Source organism: Ranitomeya imitator, chromosome 2 (genome assembly GCF_032444005.1).
Source record: "Ranitomeya imitator isolate aRanImi1 chromosome 2, aRanImi1.pri, whole genome shotgun sequence".
Classification (NCBI taxonomy): Eukaryota; Metazoa; Chordata; class Amphibia; order Anura; family Dendrobatidae; genus Ranitomeya; species Ranitomeya imitator.
The window spans coordinates 508,593,876-508,614,285 of NC_091283.1; positions in this window are offsets into that span (position 1 = coordinate 508,593,876).

A 20,410-nucleotide genomic window follows, 5' to 3' on the forward strand; every position below is an offset into this window, starting at 1 on the left:
CATTCCGCAGCATGTCACTTCTTTCTGCGGATTCCACAGCGGTTTTACAACTGCTCCAATAGAAAATCGCAGTTGTAAAACCGCAGTGAAATGCGCAGAAAAACCGCGGTAAATCTGCCATAAATCCGCAGCGGTTTAGCACTGCGGATTTATCAAATCCGCTGCGGAAAAATCCGCAGAGGACCAGAATACGTGTGCACATATCGAAACCCTAACCCTACCCCTACCCCTACCCCTAACCCTAACCCTACCCCTAACCCTACCCCTACCCCTACCCCTACCCCTAACCCTACCCCTAACCCTACCCCTACCCCTAACCCTAACCCTAACCCTACCCCTAACCCTACCCCTAACCCTACCCCTACCCCTACCCCTACCCCTAACCCTACCCCTACCCCTAACCCTACCCCTAACCCTACCCCTAACCCTAGTTCTAACTCCAACCTTAGTGGAAAAAAAAAAAAATTCTTTATTTTATTATTGTCCCTATCTATGGGGGACAAATGGGGGGGGTCATTTACTGTTTTTTTATTTTGACCACTGTGATAGATTATATCACAGTGATCAAAATTCACATTGGAACGAATCTGCCGGCCGGCAGATTCGGCGGGCGCACTGCGCATGCGCCCGCCATTTTGGAACATTGCGGCGCTCGGGGAAGAAGACGGACGGACCCCGCCAGGATCGGTAAGTATAAGGGGGGGAGATCAGGGCACAGGGGGGGGAGATCAGGGCACGGGGGGGCGTCGGAGCACGGGGGGGGAGGGATCGGAGCATGGGGGAGAGTGATCGGTGTGCGGGCGGGTGGATCGGTGTGCAGGGGGGGTGGATCGGTGTGCAGGGGGGGTGGATCGGAGCACGGGGGGGGATCGGAGTGCGGGGGGGTTTGATTGGAGCACGGGGGGTGTGATTGGAGCACGGGGGGAGCGGACAGGAGGACGGGGGAGCGGAGCACAGGACGGAGGGGAGCGGGCCACAGATCGGGGGGCTGGGGGGGCGATCGGAGGGGTGGGGTGGGGGCACATTAGTATTTCCAGCCATGGCCGATGATATTGCAGCATCGGCCATGGCTGGATTGTAATATTTCACCATTTTTTTAGGTGAAATATTACAAATCGCTCTGATTGGCAGTTTCACTTTCAACAGCCAATCAGAGCGATCGTAGCCACGAGGGGGTGAAGCCACCCCCCCTGGGCTAAACTACCACTCCCCCTGTCCCTGCAGATCGGGTGAAATGGGAGTTAACCCTTTCACCGGATCTGCAGGGACGCGATCTTTCTGTGACACAGCATATGCGTCACAGGTCGGATTGGCACCAACTTTCATGACGCATACGCTGTGTCACAGGTCGGGAAGGGGTTAATAAAAAGGAAGCTGAGACTTTACCACCTCATAGGCTGTATGACTGTCCTTTTGACCAGAACCATTCTTACTAAGAAGTCTTCTTCCGGTTGCATGGTGACCTGCGGCTGCTCTTCCAAGATCTTCAGTGCTCCGGAATGCAATTACTCTATAGGAAATAGAGAACTGTTGGTTATTAAACTGACTCTGGAGGAGTGGCGCTTCTTGCTGGAAGGAGCTATGCACCCGGTGGTTATATACACAGACCACAAGAATCTTGCGTATCTGCAATCCGCGCAGCAACTTAAATCACGACAAGTCAGGTGGTCTCTATTCTTCACCAGTTTCAACTTCACACTCTTTAGCAGATAAGAACATCAAGGTGGACACGTTCTCTAGATCCTTCCAGTCTTCGGACCAGGAGGAGGAGCCCCAACACATCATTAAGCCCTCCAAAATTTTTACAGTTGCTCCAGTGGATTTGTCTCGTCTGCCCTCTGGAAAGACATATGTTGCTGAACCTGATAGGAAGTGGGTCCTTCTCTGAGGTCACTCTACTAAGCTGGCCATGCTGGACAGAAAAATACAGCTCTCCTCATCTCCCGACACTATTGGTGGCTGTCCTTGTGCAAGGATGTTGCCCATTTTATCTCCGCCTGTCCCTCTTGTACACAGAACAAACTCCCAAAACAGCTTCCTTCTGGTCGGTTACTTCCTTTGCCAGTACCATCTGCTCCTGGGCAGCATATTGCAATGGATTTAATCACAGATCTTCCAGTATCGGCCGAGTGTACGGGTGGTTGTGGATCACTTCTCCAAGATGGTCTATTTCACCCTACTGTCCAGTCTTTCGTCTGTTCCAGTGCTTGCAGAGAAATTCACTCTACATTCCTAAGGCACTTCGTCAATGTCTACCACAGTGACTAGTTCGAACTCATGTATTGGACCATATTCTCGTGCAACAACGTGTGTGAATTTTCTGCCAAATCTCTACTTTTTGTAGCCTACGGTCAACATCCCAATATTCCGTTCCCTCGCTCTACTTCCTCTGTCAAGGGTTTTTATAAAATCAGGGAGGACACCAAGTCTCCATTATTGAAGTCCTCGGAATGGATAAAAAGGCAGGCAGGCAAGAGATGTCTGGATCCACCTATATTTCATCCTGGGGACAAGGTCTGGCTGTCCTCTAAGTATGTCCGACTTAAGGTACCATCCTATAAACTGGGTCCTTGATTCATCAGACCATTCAAAGTTCTAAAACAGATCAATCTAGTAGCCTACAAGCTCAGATTTCCAGCCTCTTTACGGATCCCCAATTCTTTTCATGTGTCTCTCCTGAAGCCAGTAGTCCTCAGCCCTTTTTTCAAAGATTCCGGTAACATTCCTGCTTCAGTCAGCACTGAAGATGTTTTTGAAGTAGAGAACATTCTGGCCACCAAGAGTGTAAGAGGAAAGACCTTTTTTCTTATGGATAAGAAGGGATTTGGTCCTGAGGAGAAGTCTTGGGAGCTTAGGGAGAACATCCACGTGGACTTGAAGAGGAGGCATAAAGGAATGGGTACTGTAGCGCCAGCAACTTTGCCCTCTGCCTCCATTCCCTGGCAGAGATGCTGACTCACTCACCGCTGCAGTCCAGCACTTCGTCCCTCTTCTCTTGTTGTTGATGCCCAGTGTACATGCACAGAGCGCAGATTCCGAGGCACTGTGCTTAGGGCGCATGCATGCTCCCTCCTTCTTAAAGGGGCCACGTGCACACAGCCTAAATTGTCCCCAGCCAATGCCTGGCAGATAGGTACTATTTAAGGCACCTCCAACTGTATGGAAGTGCCCGTGCAACATTATAGTTTGTTTGTAACACACTTGCTAGTACTCAGGTCTCAGTGCTCTTATCCCAGTATAACTGCCCTCTACATCAGCTAACCTCCTTGCCTGTCTATCAGCAGTGCCTGCCTGTTTATCAGCCATACCTGTCGGTCGTTCTGTCCCACATCGTAATCCATGTCTGTGGGCTAAATAGATTTCAACCTGAATGGTGCCAAGATGCGACTGTCCAGGTTGAAACCACTGGTAAATAAGATGCTGCAAGCGCAGCTTTAGTGAAGTCACTGAGGCTACATTCCCAGCCGACCTGAACTGTGTGACCTCCGGACTGTGGGAAAAAGTCAGTGATGAGGTGACCGCAGTTCAAGGTCAGTTTTTTCACAGCAGATCACAGTGAGAATTTTTCTCGGTGATCTTCACTCGGTGATCTTGACTTTGAACTACAGAGACCTCATCACTGGCATTTTCCTATGGTCCTGAGGTCACCACAGTGTAGACCGGCTGGGAACGCAGCCTCAGTGATGTCACTGAGGCTGTGCTCGCAGCATCTCATTCACCAGTGGTTTTCAGCCTGGACAGTCGCATCTTGGCACCGTCCAGGTTGAAAACTATTTAGCCCCCAGACAGGAATTATGACATGGTGTGATAGAAATATTTATATCATGTAGATCTCACTTGCATGTATACTCCTCTATAACCATATATACTCATATAAACGCAAATATATCTATATACATTATAATCAATGGCTTAAAATGGCTGACATAAACTAATATAAGCCAGACAGACTGTTCGGTGTTTTCCACCCGAAAAGCAGAAGTACTCCAGATGTATTAAGTGCTGATGCAATGTCTCAACTTTGTCCCAGATGCAGAGAACTTCATTTTAGTTGCTTAATCAGCAGTCATATGTGCATTAATCACAATATTCCATATATATTCAGATAACCAATAACAGAGGAGCTAGACAATATGTTAATTAACTAACCACCCCTAACCACTCCTTTTTATATGCAATTATAAAACTATGTATCAGGAAATAAAGGGTCAGTATTGATGGAATGCTATGGACACAATGTTGTGCAGTGTCATTCCTTGAGCGCTCAAAATACTCAGTCTTATTGGGAACGGCCGCAGCACACACAGGATAGATTTATCCAACCCAAATTTCCATATCAAATGGCGCCCAACGTGGGCGTAATGGTGGTGCCTCTATCTGCCCCTGCATTCTTGGTGCCTGTGGGTTTCTTTTCCTAGTACTGGGCAGCATGTATGATGTTACCTCCACATCATCATCATCATCACCATCTGTTGATAATGTACAACTTCAGCACCGGTCAGAGCTGCCTACATTCACATCAACATAGAGCTATAAGCCTAGTCCACCACAGCTTCAGCAAGGGGGGAGACATCCTCACACAAAAAGGCAGCTTCTAAGTCCAAAATCAGCCAGTGTATGACCCCAGCACATGCTATCACAAGTATTCCTCTGATGAAGATGTGGAGGGAACATCATACATGCTGCCCAGTACTAGGAAAAGAAACCCACAGGCACCAAGAATGCAGGGGCAGATAGAGGCACCACCATTACACTATGTGCACTTCAAGTCAGGTGACAATCTTCCAGACCCAGGCATGCATCCCATGCCATTTTACTGAAGATTATAGCAGAACCAGCGAACATATATAGCCACCTGGAATGATCTCTGGGCCATAAATGGAAATAAAAGCAGGTGATGCACTCTGGCCAATCATGAAGGAACAATTCAGACTTCTGGCAGAATTAGATGTACACACTTGGGAGTCAGGGCCACAGCTAATTGAACAGCTCAGAGTGTGAGCCAAAGGTAGATTGGCAGGACAAGCCCTCAGCTTACATGACATGAGCCAAGACAAGACAGAGTCTGTAAAGAAGTTTCATGGCAGAGTAATGCAAGTATTCCAGGACTTGGGCTTCACCATTCATCACCAGATACACACGCAAATGTAGGCACAAGCCTTTGTACATGGACTGAGACAGCCAATCAGGAAACCACTGATAGTGGCTAGGCCCGAGAACAGGTCAATAGCAGTGGACTGACCCAGCAAAACGGGTTGTGTGCACCTGGGAGACTGTTTATTGCCAATTGTCGCCAAAACTGCTGCCATTATAGCGCCACAAAGAGCGCGAAGATGGAAACGGGTGCCGTGCTGCTGAGACCGCCGGAAGGGGAACCAGAGGTGAAGACGCTGCAAAGTGCCAAACGACACACTGGAAGAACCGCTGCAGACTCCGGAGAGGAGACACCAACCTCAATAAGGTTAGAAAAGGGGAGAAGCTATGTCAAAGCAGGGGGAAGAAGTAATGGCAGATGCGGCCGTAGCCCCTGTAATACCCCAAGACCTTGGGTTGGATGCAGCCACCGGTCTCATGGCACCCCCGGGCCTCGCCACGGACGCACCTGCAGGCCCCATCTTACCACCGCAGCTTCAATCAGCAGGCCGGACCCAGCTGCCGCTACAGTGTCCATCATGCCGTTGTCCACAGTAGCCAAAGGGATTGAGTCCCAACCAGGAGTGCAGAAGACAGCCCCTCTCATGGTGACCACTGACCTGGAAGCGCAACCACCCTACAAAGACAGAGGAAGTGTCAAGTGTTACATCTATGACAAGTTGGGCCATTTCTGGAACCAGTGCAGAGCACCCTTGCAACCCAAGAGTTGGTCCAGAGAAACAGGTCAAGGAAGAAGTACAGAAGGCAGTGAAGTACCCCGTCCATGGGACAGGGGTAAGCAAGCCAGGTCTGCAAGACACTACGCTCCTGACATATAAAACCCCATCTGCAGGACCAATACCTCAAATTGCCCTGAAAGTGGATGGCGTTGTCAGATCTTTTCTTCTGCACACCGGTGCAGCCAGAAGTGTGATGAGACCTGCGGAACTCGCTGAACCCACCTGCTTATCAGAATCCTCTGTGTCTCGCATGGGTATTGATGGTCAATTCAGACATTCTCAGCTTACAAAGCCTCTGAGCGTATGCACTCAGCAAGGACACTCTATCCTGTCCCAGTTTGTGGTGTCAAGAACCTGCCACTCAACCTGCTGGGAGCGGACCTACTGCAGAAGCTGAAGGCAACCACAGTGTTCCAGGAAGATGGGACCGTGACACTTTCTTCATCCCTGACCCAAGAAGAATCATGCTGGCGGCCCTACAAGAACCTCAAACAACCGATGAGGCCTACACAAGGAGGTACTGGACGTAGTACCAGAGAGTCTATGGTCTAAGGGACCCCAGGACGTGGGAAAACCTCAAGTTGCCCCAGTACGGCTGTCACTCAAGCCAGGTACTCCGTACCCTCGTAAGGCCCAGGCCATGCCTAGAGTCAAGCTGCCTCTGACCAACTGAAGGTCTACTTTGAAATAGGAAACATTGTTCCTTGCACATCGCCTTGCAATACCCCGCTTTTCCCAGTCAAGAAAAAAAGACTGTAAAAGGAAAGCCAGCCAAGTTCAAAATGGTACATGACCTGAGAGACGTGAATGACGCCACGGTGTTTGAAACTCCAATTGTGCCGAATCCCCACACTCTGCTCTCAAAAGGTGCCTTCCACAGCAAAAGTGTTCACAGTGACCGACCTGGTTAATGCTTTCTCCAGTGTTCACTTCATCCAGAAGACCAGTACCTGTTTGCCTTAACGCACCAGGGGGGACAGCACACATGGACAGTTATGCCACAGCGGGCCCAGAACAGCCCTTCACAGTTCAGCAAAGCAATGTCCACAGTCCTTACCAACTGGGTTGCAGAACATGCAGAAGTAACCCTGCTACAATATGTGGACAATCTACTCCTTTGTGCACGTGTAAAGCTCATTCCTTGTCTCTCCTACTCTACCTGGCGGAGCAGCACTGCAAGGTCTCAAAGAACAATGTCAAATGGTGTCTGAAGCGAGTTACGTTCCAGAGACACTATATTGCTTGCCAGACGAAACACCTGACAGATGACCAGAAGACCACAGTGGAGAAGATGGTTCCCCCAACAACTCCAAAGGTGCTACAGGCCTTACTTGGTCTAGTTTCGTATTGCAGAGCCTGGATCCCTGATGCTTCAGTCCTAATGCAGCCTCTGTATGACTGTGTCAACATAACCCTGTTCCTCCTGACAGATGCAGCCTTCAGCTCGTTCAAGAAGTTAAAAGACTCCGTAGTCTCAGCACCAGCACTAGGCCTACCTGACTACAAGAAGCCATTCCGTCTCTACCTGATGGAAAAAGAAGACCTTGCTACTGGAGTCCTGACGCAGCTTCAGGGGGGAAAGCCGAGACCTTTGGGCTAATTTTCAGCTTGCTTGCATCCAGTTGCAAGGGAAGCCCCCTCCTGCATGACATCTCAGCAATCCTCAACCAAACCCAGCCAAAACATCTCTCCACTGCCAGGCATCTTCGCCTCCAGTGCTCTCTACTCCTGCCCGAAATCTCCAGATGCACAGACCTCAACCCGTCCACTCTACTCCCACTCCCAAGGGGGGATACAGATATGGACCCTCAGATAAAAATTCTGATCAAAATCTGCATGATACCTTCCGTAGGGATCTGAATTTGCTCCGGATGGATGACCATGATTGCTTCAGCATCATGCAACAGGAAACAGCAGGACTACCTAAGATAGCAGAAGAGCGACTGACCAAACCAGAGTTGATCCTCTACATGGATGGCTCCAGATTTGCAGATGATGAAGGAAGATTCCACACGGGATGTGCAGTGACCAGCAATCAAGAGATCCTGTGGTCCAGAAGTCTGCCGCCTAGTCTGTCAGCTCAGGAAGCAGAACTGATAGCGCTGACGAAGGCCTGCCAGATTGCAGAAGGCAAAACTGCAAACATATACATCGATTCAAGGTACTCGTATGGCATAGCACACACGACTCTGGACCCGTCTGGACTGCAAGAGACTTCATCAAAGCAAGCGGAACAACCGTGAAGCATCATGGAGCCATCAAGGACCTGCTGGATGCACTCCAACTTCCAAAAAATGGTGGCAGTACTAAAAGTCAAAGCACATGGAAAATTGAACACAGTAGAAGCATAGGGTAACAACATGGTGGATATAGCAGCCAAAGAAGCAGCCAAAGGAAGGCAAAATGGAGAAGTGGGAGAGTTTGCAGAGCCGAATGGCTACTACATGACGACTTAAGACAAGAAACCTGACCAGATAACGTCCTGGGATATGCTCAAAAAGCTGCAAGAGCATGCCCTAAAAAAGGACAAGAAGGAATGCTGGATGCGGAATGGAGCAACACATGAAGAAGGAAGGGTATACGCAATGGACTACAAACCCTGTTTATCCCAAAGCATGTATCCAATGGTGGTCCAGTGGGCCCACACACAGATCAAAGACACAGATGAATGATCTGATTGGTGCTTACTAGTTCGCTCCAGGGATCTCCACCCTAACAGTCAAGTTCACTAGCAGCTGTCTGACCTGCGGCAAATGCAACCCTGGAAGAATGGAGAAAGTTCCAACACATCATCTTGCCAGCCCGCTGTACCACTTCCAGAGGATCCAGATAGACCACATCCAGATGCCGCCAAGTGGAGGTTTTGAATATGCCCTTGTGGTCTTGGACGTGTTCTCAGGATGGCCACAAGTTTTTCCCAGTGAGGAACCAGTCAGCAAAGACTACTGCAAAGAGACTACCCTCAGAGATGAGATACGCAGATATGGGGTCCCAGAAGTGATAGGCAGTGACCAGGGACCCGCATTCACAGCAAATCTCACACGGGAGATCTGGTCAGCAGTAGGGTCAGATTTAGGCCTACACACTTCTTACAATCCCCAGAGTAGCGAGAAAATGGATAGACTGAATTGGACACTTAAGAACAAGATGTTGAAAGTTGCCCAAGAGACACGCAAACCATGGCAGGACACACTCTCAATCACGCTACTTAGTGTAAGGCACACTCCCAGAGGCCTAGAAAAGCTGTCACCATATGAAATTTTGTTTGGGTCTAGTCCCAGGTTAGGGGTATTCTTTCCCTCAGCAGCTGACTATGCAATATGATACTTTGTCTGCTTATGTAATTGAACTCACCAAGAAACTTGCTAACATCCATTCTCGAGTTTTTTCTTCATTGCCAGATCCAGATTCAGTGTCCGGTACGCACTCCTTGAAGCCAGGAGACTGGGTGGTGGTGAAAAAAGTTTGTAAGGAGAACACCACTCGATCCCAGATCTGATGGTCCTGTCCAAGTGCCGCTGATGACACCAACCTCTGTGAAGCTGGAGGGAAGACCCACTTGGATCCACGCATCACATTGCAAGAAAGCTCCCCTACCAGAAGTTGACACCCAAGCCAGAACGATGCTGTAGATGCCCTGCCTGACCGAACAGATGACCTACCTGATAAAGAATACACTACACATGCTATTGACTAAGAGACTGATTGCAACTAACCCCCGTTAGGGATAGATCTCCTGATCGCCCATTTGCGAAAAGTCTGTGCGGTGTAGGGCGTGGGCACTAGGCTTGCGTCAGTTCGCCGGCAGCACAAAAGAGTTGCAGCGCTTTGGGACAGGAGGCTAGGATTAGGGAAAGCGATATCTAAGGGGGGCTTGTGATAGAAATATTTATATCATGTAGATCTCACTTGCATGTATACTCCTCTATAACCATATATACTCATATAAACGCAAATATATCTATATACATTATAATCAATGGCTTAAAATGGCTGACATAAACTAATATAAGCCAGACAGACTGTTCGGTGTTTTCCACCCGAAAAGCAGAAGAACTCCAGATGTATTAAGTGCTGATGCGATGTCTCAACTTTGTCCCAGATGCAGAGAACTTCATTTTAGTTGCTTAATCAGCAGTCATATGTGCATTAATCACAATATTCCATATATATTCAGATAACCAATAACAGAGGAGCTAGACAATATGTTAATTAACTAACCACCCCTAACCACTCCTTTCTATATGCAATTATAAAACTATGTATCAGGAAATAAAGGGTCAGTATTGATGGAATGCTATGGACACAATGTTATGCAGTGTCATTCCTTGAGCGCTCAAAATACTCAGTCTTATTGGGAACGGCCGCAGCACACACAGGATAGATTTATCCAACCCAAATTTCGATATCAATGGGACAGAATGACGGACAGGTATAGAATATTGTTGTTTTTTTATGTTATTCTTATTACAGGAGATCGAGTGCTTCGGTGGAATTAGGCGAGGTCATAAGTATGGTTTAATTGAAAATATTAAAGGAGTCTGTCATTTTTTAAATGAAAGGATTTTATTCTCTCTGTCTTTATTTCACATATGCCTATTCATTAGTAATGGATAGGTGTCATTATGATGAGCTATTGGACGGCAAAGGGCCCATATATTGTTCTTACACAGGGGCCCCTCTTCTTTCTGTGTCTGCCACTATAAAGTTAGATCAAGAAATATCTGGACAGTGACAAGTTTTGGCATTTTAGCTGTTTACCAAAACATATTCAAGATACAATTATCAATATCGGATAAAAGTACAGACTTGAGGGTATTCAGTCTTAATTGGAGTTAGGTATAACAGGAGTGGTGGAACCACTGTGCTGTGATTCAAGGAGAGTCTGGATGTGCGTGACTAGACAAACAGTACCCCCCTTCCTTTTACGGCCCCTATTCTTCAAGCCTACAAAAAATCTCTCCCCAAGAGGATGCTCTCCCTCGGCTCCAACAACCTCTCCTCAGGACCGAATGACTTTAATCCACAAGTAAAAAGGTTTTTCCTCTTACCCTTTTTGTGGTCAGAATATTTTCTACCTTGAAAACAACTTCAATGCTGACTGGAGGAGGAGAGGTACCTGGATCTTTTAAAAAAGTATTGAGGATTACAGGCATGAGGAGAGACACGTGAAATTAATTAGGGATCCGTAAAAAGGCCAGGAGTTTGAGCTTGTAAACCACAGGATTCATCTGTCTGAGAATCTCAAACTGGCCGAATTATATGAGGTTAGCTTGAGACGGACATAATTTGAAGACAGCCAAACCTTATCCCTAGGTTGGAAAAGAGGAAGATACAGACCTCCCTTGTCTGTGTGTATCTTCGTCCGTTCAGAGGACAACAAAGTCTTGGTGTCTTCCCAGATCTTAGAAAAGTCCTTGATGAGGGATTCAGCAGCAGGAATGTCGTTGGTAGTAGATACAAGGAACAGAATATTGGGATGCTGACCGTAGACCACAGAAAACAAGGATTTTGTCAGGCACAGTGTAGGACAGACTAAGTGCAACACAATGGGATAAGGGGAAAAGGGGCCCAACTTTAGGAAAGCGGGGAGTGGACACCCTAGACAGATGCAACGTCACCCTGTCTGCTCTAAGACCCCCTAAAATGGTTCCGCACATATCGCAGAGTAAGATACCTAGTCTCTGTCAGACCCTGGCGGTAAGCCCTGTTTATGGGAAGAAGGAGCAACGCTGATCAAACCCCATTAACACTAAAGACAGCTAGGATACACACAACAAGGGGAACTTAGCTTGAGTAGACTCAGAGAGAAACACTGTCGTCCTTCAAACTCCAAAGAGGATGCTAGCCGACTGCAGCAGCTCCAAGCCTCAACAGGGAAGTGCAAATTGAAAATAACACCCGCAACTCCCAACAGGAAGTTGAAAGTTACAAACACCCAGATCCAGGGGACACCATTAAGGCCAGGGGAGGTGGACACTAGTCTGTAAGGCCAACTGCTGAGACCTTCTGCAGCCAGATGCAGTGCAACTGTCTGCAGCCTCTGACATACCCGTGACAGATTTAGCAGAGGATTCACTCACGTGGTTGTTGCATGAGAATTAAGCCCAAGGCAGAAGTTCGGCCCAATCATTGTGGTGGGCATTGACAAAGTGCCGCAGGAAATTGGTCAGGATCATGTTGACCTGCTCTACCTGGCCATTGGATTGCGATGGTAGGCTGAAGAAAAATCCAGGGTGACATTTAGTAGTTTGTAGGTAGCCCTCGAGAAGCTAGATGTGAATGAGACGCCTCTCTCAGAGAATATGTGGAGAGGTAAACCATGGAGGTGGAAAATATGTTGAATTAACTTATCGGCAAGCACAGGGGCAGATGGGAGGCTAGACAGTGGAGCGAAATGGGCCATCTTAGAGAAGCGATCCGCAACTACCCAAATGACAGTACAACTGGCCGATACTAGAAAATCGGTAATGAAGTCCATCACAATATGCTGCCAGGGAGCAAATGGTACGAGCAAAGGAAAAAGCCGTCCAGTCAGAAGCTGTTTTGGAGGCTGGTTCTAGGCGCAGGAAGGATAGGCGAGACAAAATCCACAATATCCTTGTGCAGGGTTGGCCACCAAAAATGCCAGGAAATGAAAAGAACAGTTTTCATCTGTCCAGCATGACCAGCCATTCTAGGCAAGTGACCCCAGTGAAAAATCCAATTCCTGTCTGGTTTAGCAACTAAGGTTTCTCCAGAAAGGACCCGAGACAAATCCAGTGGAGCGACTAACTATGTGTTGAGGCACTTCCTCCTGGTCGGAAGAAAGAAAGGACCTAGAAAGTGCATCTGCCTTGACGTTCTTATCCACCGGACGGAAATGGAGAACAAAATGGAAACAGGAGAAGAACCAAGACCACCTGACATGGTGGATTTAGCCGCTGTGTGGACTGCACATAAGCAATGTTCTTGTGTTCAGTGTAAATAACCATCGGATGCATTGCTCCTTCAAGCAAAAATTGATACTCCTCCACTTTTATTGCCAGCAGTTCTCGATCACCTATCGAGCAGTTGCATTCTGGAGCAGAGAAGATTTTGAAAAAAACGTCAGGTCACCATATGGCCGGAAGGAGACTTCTGGGTAAGAATGGCTCTGGCCCCAGAGGAAGAGGTATCCACTTCCAAAAATAATTGTTTATTATTGTCCGTACAGGAGAAGGCCTGTTTAAAGGCAACAGAAGCGCTTTCTACCTCCAGAATCCATATATTAGCGTTAGCCCCCTTGTGAGTCAGAGCAGAAATAGGAGTAGTCCAAGAGGAGAAAAGTGGAATGAACAGGCGGTAATAATTAGTGAATCCGAGAAACCGCTGGATAGCTTTCAGACCGTCAGTATGGGGCCACTTCAGGATTCTCAGACCGGTTTCAGATATACCCTAGAAACGGGAGAGAGTTTTGCTTGAAGATGAACTTCTCAAACTTGGCGTACAGATGGTTCTTCCTTAATCTCTGGAAAACCTGAAGAACATCTCTCCTGTGTGTGGGTAGATCAGGAGACACCAACATTATGTTGTCCAGGTAAACTAGAGGAGGTCCTGGAGGATAACGTTCATCGGTTTTTGGAAGACTGCAGAGGCGTTACAAAGCCCAAATGGCATTATGCAATACTCATAATGGCCATCGCAGATGTTAAAGGCCATCTTCCATTCGCCTCCCTGGCGTATTCGGATTATAAGCCCCCTGCAGATTAAGTTTAGCGTAGAATCTGGAACCCTTGAGATGATCAAACAACTCTGATATGAGGAGCAGAGGATATTTATTCTTCATTGTTTCTGATTGAGTCCCCTATAATTTATGCAGGGTTGAAGTGAGATGCTCTTTTTCATTATCAAGAAGAATCCTTCTCCAGCTGGGGAGGATGACTTCTGGATAAATCCCCTGGCAAGGTTCTCTTTGATATATTCGGACATGGCTCGGGTGTCAGCCTTGGACAAGGAGTAGATACAGTCTTGAGGTGGTGAAGAGCCAGGAAGAAGGACAATAGGGCAGTTGTACGGCCTAGAGGGTGGTAGCGTCTCCGCCTCCTTTTTGTCGAAGACATCAGTGTACGTCCAATAAGCTGAAGGCAAGCCAGGTACATTTGGTGGAGTAGCCGGAGGTAGAGCAGGATGAATGGGAACTAGACATCTCTTGTGGCACACCTGACCCCAACAGAGTACTTCTCCATATATCTAGTCCAAGACAGGCTCGTGTTTTCATAGCCATGGCAGGCCCAAAAGCAGAGGATGAGACAAATCTGACAGCACATAGAGAGGGATCTTCTCAGAGTGCAGCATTCCTACTCAAAGCTCCACAAGCTCGGAAACTAAAAGAACAGCTTTGGATTTAGGTCTCCCATGCACGGATGATACCACCAAAGAATTCTGCAGACGTTGGATGGGGATTCGATATTGCTCCACAATGGCCTGTTGAATGAAATTTACTGCGGAACCAGAGTCCAAATAGTTTGATTCAGTGAAATGGATATTGCCAAAGAAATGGATACTGACAGAGTCAGGGGAGGAGAGGAGTATTCATCTCCCAGGGTAGCCTCTCCAACGGACCCTAGGCTTTGGAGTTTACAGTTTTTTGCAAGACAAACGGATTAAATGTTCGGGATCTTCTCTCTCAGGTTAACTCCTTGCAGCGCTCTTAAAACCTGATGTCGGTTTGGGACACCAGGTCTTCCAAAGAGGTGATAATATCCCAACCTGCCAATTCGTCATTAATTCTTCAGGGAAGACCTTCTTTGAAGGTGGCCAGTAGCGCCCTGTATTTCCAAGTTAGTTGGGTGGACAGGGTCCGGGATTGAATGGCATACTGGCCCACTGTGAAGTTAACTTGATGCAACCTGAGAAGGGAAGATGCTGTGGAGGTAACTCCGCCAGGCTCACTAAGAAAGTCTGAAGGTTGGAGACAAGAGGATCCCCCACTCCCATAGGGGATTGAGCCAAGCCAGGGCCTCGCCAGTGAGATGGGACATGATGAAAGCCACTTTGGCCCGATCTGAAGCAAACTGATGGGACAAGAGTTCAAAATGCAGCGTGCATTGATTAATCAACCCTCGACATAGAGCAGAATCACTGCCATAACGTGGAGAAGCTGACAGATGGGGTCCAGAACCAGGGACATAGCTGGTGGACTGATGTGTGACGGCCAAGGTTCCCCCAGCTTGGGGAGGAGCAGATGTAGCCACAGATGTGAGCGTATCCAGGCAGGTGGTCACTGTTCACAGGTAGAAGATCTTGCCCTGCTAGTCTATCTATCGAGATACTTCCTAGTACAGGTCTGAAATAGAGGAAGCTTGGGAACCATCTGATTGCATGGCATGAGCAAACTGTAACGGGAGTGGCGGAACATCTGTGCCATGATCCAAGGAGAGCCTGGAGGGGTGTGACTAGGCGAACACCTTGCTCTTCGCTAGAGCACCTGGTGATGGAATTAGACTTGGCTTTAGATGAACGCCATTTGCTACTCCAGGAAAGACCTCAGACACATGGTGGCTGACCCTCAAAGGCGCTTGTAGATGGAATGGCCAAGAATAGATGGACTTAACAAGTACAGGCAGGCACAACAGGAATACAGGGAGATACGGTAGGTGTAGATAGGTACAGCTGGTATACAGACTGGCACAGGTGCAGGCATGTATGGGTGACATACAGACTGGCACGGCTGGTGCAGGCAGGTACGGCTGGCATACAGACTGGCACAGCAGGTATTACTGATCTACAGACTAGCACTGCAGGTGCAGGCAGGTACGACTAGTATACAGACTGCCACGGATGGTGCAGGCAGGAGTGGCTGGTACACAGACTGGCAGTCACGGCTGATATTCAGGCAGGCAGATGCTGGAGGGCACAGCTGAAATACAGGCAGACAAGTGCTGGCAGGTATGGCTGAAAAACAGGAACACAAGCCAAGTACAGGCAGACAGGTACAGGACTGGTAAACTGACTGGCGGGTACAGGGGACCTGAGAACCAGCAAGCGTGCACACTACTGACATTTCACATGGCCTTGGCACCTCCCATCAGCTGGAGGTGTGGTAAATAAAAAGTGTCTCTCAGCCATTGACTGGGGATACTTTAGGATGGCATGTGCTGTCCCCTTAAGAAGGAGAGAGTGTGCACGTGCCCTAAGCACAGTGCCTGGGATCTGCGAGCCATGCGCAGACCCCGGGCAGCAGCTGGAAGGGAAAATACAGGACAGTGGCTGCGGCGCTGAGGGAGTCGGTGTCCCTGCCGAGGGAGAGGAGAAACATGCAGGAACACTGGCACTACATAAGGGTTTAGGAATTATAGCTCTTTATTATGTAGCTGCCTGTTTTTAAAGGGACCAAAGGTGATAGAACAATTATCTCAAAAGCTAATGGGCTGTATGGGTTATTATCTCGTTAATCCATTAATTAAGCAGGTAAAAGGTATGGAACTGATTCTAGGTGTGACATTTGCATTTGTAAGCTGTTGATGTGTACCCACAACATGTAGTCAAAGAAGCTCTCAATGGAAGAGAAACAGACCATCTTTAGCCTGAAAAAAAAGAAGAAATCCATCAGATAGATAGCAGAAACGTTAGGAGTGGCCAAAACAACTGTTTGATACATTCTGCAAAAAAAGAGTGCACTGATGAACTTGGGTACTCAAAAAGGCCTGGACATCAACAGAAGACAATAGTGCTGGAAGATCGCAGAATTCTTTCCATGGTGAAGAAATAAACCTTCACAAGATCCACCCAAGTACAGAACACTCTCTGGGAAGTAGGTATTTCAGTATTTAATCTATCATAAAGAGAAGACTCCATGAGAGCAAATGCAGAAGGTTCATCATAAGGTTCAATCCATCAGCCTTAAAAATAGAAAGGCAAGATTAGACTTTAACCAAAACACATCTAAAGAAGCCACCAAAGTTCTTTAAATGGACAGATGAAACTAAGATAAACCTGTACCAGAGTGAAGTGAAGAAGAAAGTATGGACAAAGTTTGGAGCGACTCAAGATCCAAAGCACATCACATCCTCTGTAAAACAGTGGAGGCAGTGTGATGGCATGGGCATGCATGGCTTCCAATGGCACTGGGAAACTAGTGTTTATTGATGTGACTGAAGACAGAAGCAGCCAGAAAAGCATATATTTGTACAGAAATTGAAGCTTCAGAGACTGGGAGTTATGTGGAAACTGGGTAAGAATACAAGGAGAGAACAACAGAAAGGACACCATTGTAGGCATTTACTACAGGCCGCCTGTGCAAGCTGAAGATATGGATTAACTCTTTATGCATCAAATGGCCAAGTTCTTCAAAACATATGACATAGTGGTTATGGGAGATTTCAACTATCCAGACATTTGTTGGGAATCTCTCTTAGGCAAAACTAACAGGTCAAACAAATTCTTATCCTCTCTTGCTGACAACTTCCAAAGGGTAGGGGATAAAACAAGGGGATCTGCTACCTTGGAGCTAATCCTTATAAACAGGTAGGAAATGGTTGAGGAGGTAAGAGTGGGTGGGACTCTAGTAGGTAGCGACCATGCTATTAATTTTGGATAATTAGAGGAGGAAGAACTGTGAAATCTCAGACTTCAAGGTTAGATTTTCAGAAAGACAGATTTTAAGGCACTCATGAAGAGAATCGGAGCGATCCAATGGCTGGATATCCTTAAAGGGAACCTGTCACCCCCCAGGGTCTATTAAGGTAAAAGAGCCACCTTCTGCATCATTAAGGCTGCATTCTATGAAGGTGGCTCTTGTGTTTTTGATCCCTAATAATGCTGAAAAATTCACTTTAATAAATTGCGCGCCATACCTGTATTGAGTCTAGGGGGTACGTTTTCTCCCCCTGACTCAGCCACCTCGCAGCCATCCATCATCCCACTGGACGCCGCCTCTTCTCTGTCTTGAGCTGTCACCGGCGCCTGCACTCTGCATTTATTTCTCGGGCATGCGCCGTGCGTGCTGCCCTGGAACCTACATCAAGTGATGCAAGTAGATCGCGCTTGTGCACAGCTACAGATTCCCAGCTCCGCAGTGTGAATAAATCATAACACACTGCGGGGCGGGATCTTGGGCATTGGCTACACGCGGGCACGATATCAGTACATGTGAGTTCCACAGCAGCACGCACGGCGCATGCCCAAAAAGTGAGAGCACAGCGCAGGCACCAGTGACGTGAGGAAACACAGAGGAGGCGGCGCCCGGTGCACTGAGGGGATGATAAACGACTGCGAGGCGGCTGAGTCAGGGGGAGAAAACGTACCTCCCAGACTGAATACAGGTATGGCGTGCAATTTATAAAAGTGAATATTTCAGCGTTATTAGGGATCAAAAACATAAGAGCCACCTTCACAGAATGTAGCCTTAGTGCTGCAGAAGGTGGCTCTTTTACCTTAATAGGCCATAGGGGGTGACAGGTTCCCTTTAAGGACAAAAATGTCCAGGAAGGATGGGAAATCTTGAAAAATGAGATTCTCAAAGCACAATCATTAACAATTCCAAAAAAGAGGGAAGAATACAAAGCATTTAAGGAAACCAGGATGGATTAACACAGAAAACACATGCTAAAAAGGAAGAAAGAAATGTTTATCAAATGGAAAGTGGGAGGCATTTCTAAAGAAGAATATAATGCTGACTGCAGAACCTGCAGGGAACGAATCAGACTATCTAAAGCTGACAATGAATTAAGGCATTCAAGAGATGTCAAAAGCAATAAAAAAGGAAGTCAAAGATGCTACAGGATTTTTACAGGATGAAAATTATGAAATGATAAGAAAGGATGTTGAGAAGGCCGAATTTTTAAATTCCTATTTTGCATCTGTTTTCTCTCAGAATGGAAATGTAACATCAACTGATCTTCACTGTCCTATTAAAGGAATAAAAGAATCCAGGATATTTATAAACAGAAAGATAGTGAGGAAACACTTAGCTAACATAAATGAATTCAAGTCTCCAGGTCCAGTTACACACCAGAGTACTGAAGGAGATAGCAGAAGAAATTTTTGAATCACTCTCCATAATCTTTGAAAATTCCTGGAGAACAGAAGAAGTCCCAGAAGACTGGACAAGAGTAAGGGTACCTTCACACATAACGATATTGTTAACGATATCGTTGCTATTTGTGACGTAGCAACGATATCGTTAATGAAATCGTTATGTATGACAGCGACCAACGATCAGGCCCCTGCTGGGAGATCGTTGGTCGCTGAATAAAGTCCAGAACTTTATTTGGTCGCTGGACTCCTGCTGACATCGCTGGATCGGCGTGTGTGACACCGATCCAGCGATGTCTTCACTGGTAACCAGGGTAAACATCGGGTAACTAAGCGCAGGGCCGCGCTTAGTAACCCGATGTTTACCCTGGATACCATGCTAAAAGTAAAAAAAAACAAACACTAGATACTTACCTACAGCCGTCTGTCCTCCAGCGCTGTGCTCTGCACTCCTCCTGTACTGTCTGTGAGCCGGAAAGCAGAGTGGTGACGTCACCGCTCTGCTTTCCGGCTCACAGCCAGTGCAGGAGGAGAGCAGAGAAGCAGAGCGCAGCGCTGGAGGACAGACGGCTGTAGGTAAGTATCTAGTGTTTGTTTTTTTTAACTTTTAGCATGGTATCCAGGGTAAACATCGGGTTACTAAGCGCGGCCCTGCGCTTAGTTACCCGATGTTTACCCTGGTTACCGGCATCGTTGGTCGCTGGAGAGCGGTCTGTGTGACAGCTCTCCAGCGACCAAACAGCGACGCTGCAGCGATCCGGATCGTTGTCGGTATCGCTGCAGCGTCGCTTAATGTGAAGGGGCCTTAAGTGTTGTTCCTATCTTCAAAAAGGGGAAGAAGGTGGACCCAGGGAACTATAGGCTGGTGAGTCTGACTTCTATACCAGGAAAGATCTTTGAACAAATTATTAAACAACATGTATGTAAGTACTTGGATAAGAATGAAGTGAATAACCAGAGTCAGCATGGGTTTATAACTAATAAGTCATGTCAGACTAACTTAATTTCCTTCTATGACAGTCACTGATAGGTTGGATCAAGGAAATGCTGTAGATATAGTATATCTTGACATCAGCAAAGCATTTGACAAAGTATCTCACACCATCCTTATTCAAAAAATGACTAAGTATGGAATGGACAAGGCAACTGTATTGTTCAACATCTTTATCAATGATTTAGATGAAGGAATTGAGGCAACACTGATTACATTTGCTGATGATACAAAGCTAGGAGGAATAGCTAATACTAGAGAAAAGAGAGAGAGGATTCAAAAAGATATAAATAAATTGGAGCAGTGGGCAGCAACTAACAGAATGGTTTTTAACAGGGAAAAATGCAATGTAAAAGAAAGAATAAAATTAACAATAAACATTATAAATATTATACTTACCTGTCCAGCGACTCGTCCTCCCCTCCCACTGTCTCCCGCTCAAACACTGCTGGAAAAAGCCAAAGACTGCCGAAAGCAGTGAATATCGCCAGAAGGTAATGAGTGGCCCTGGAAGCAGATGCGGCTGGGAGACAGCGGGACGGGAGAACGC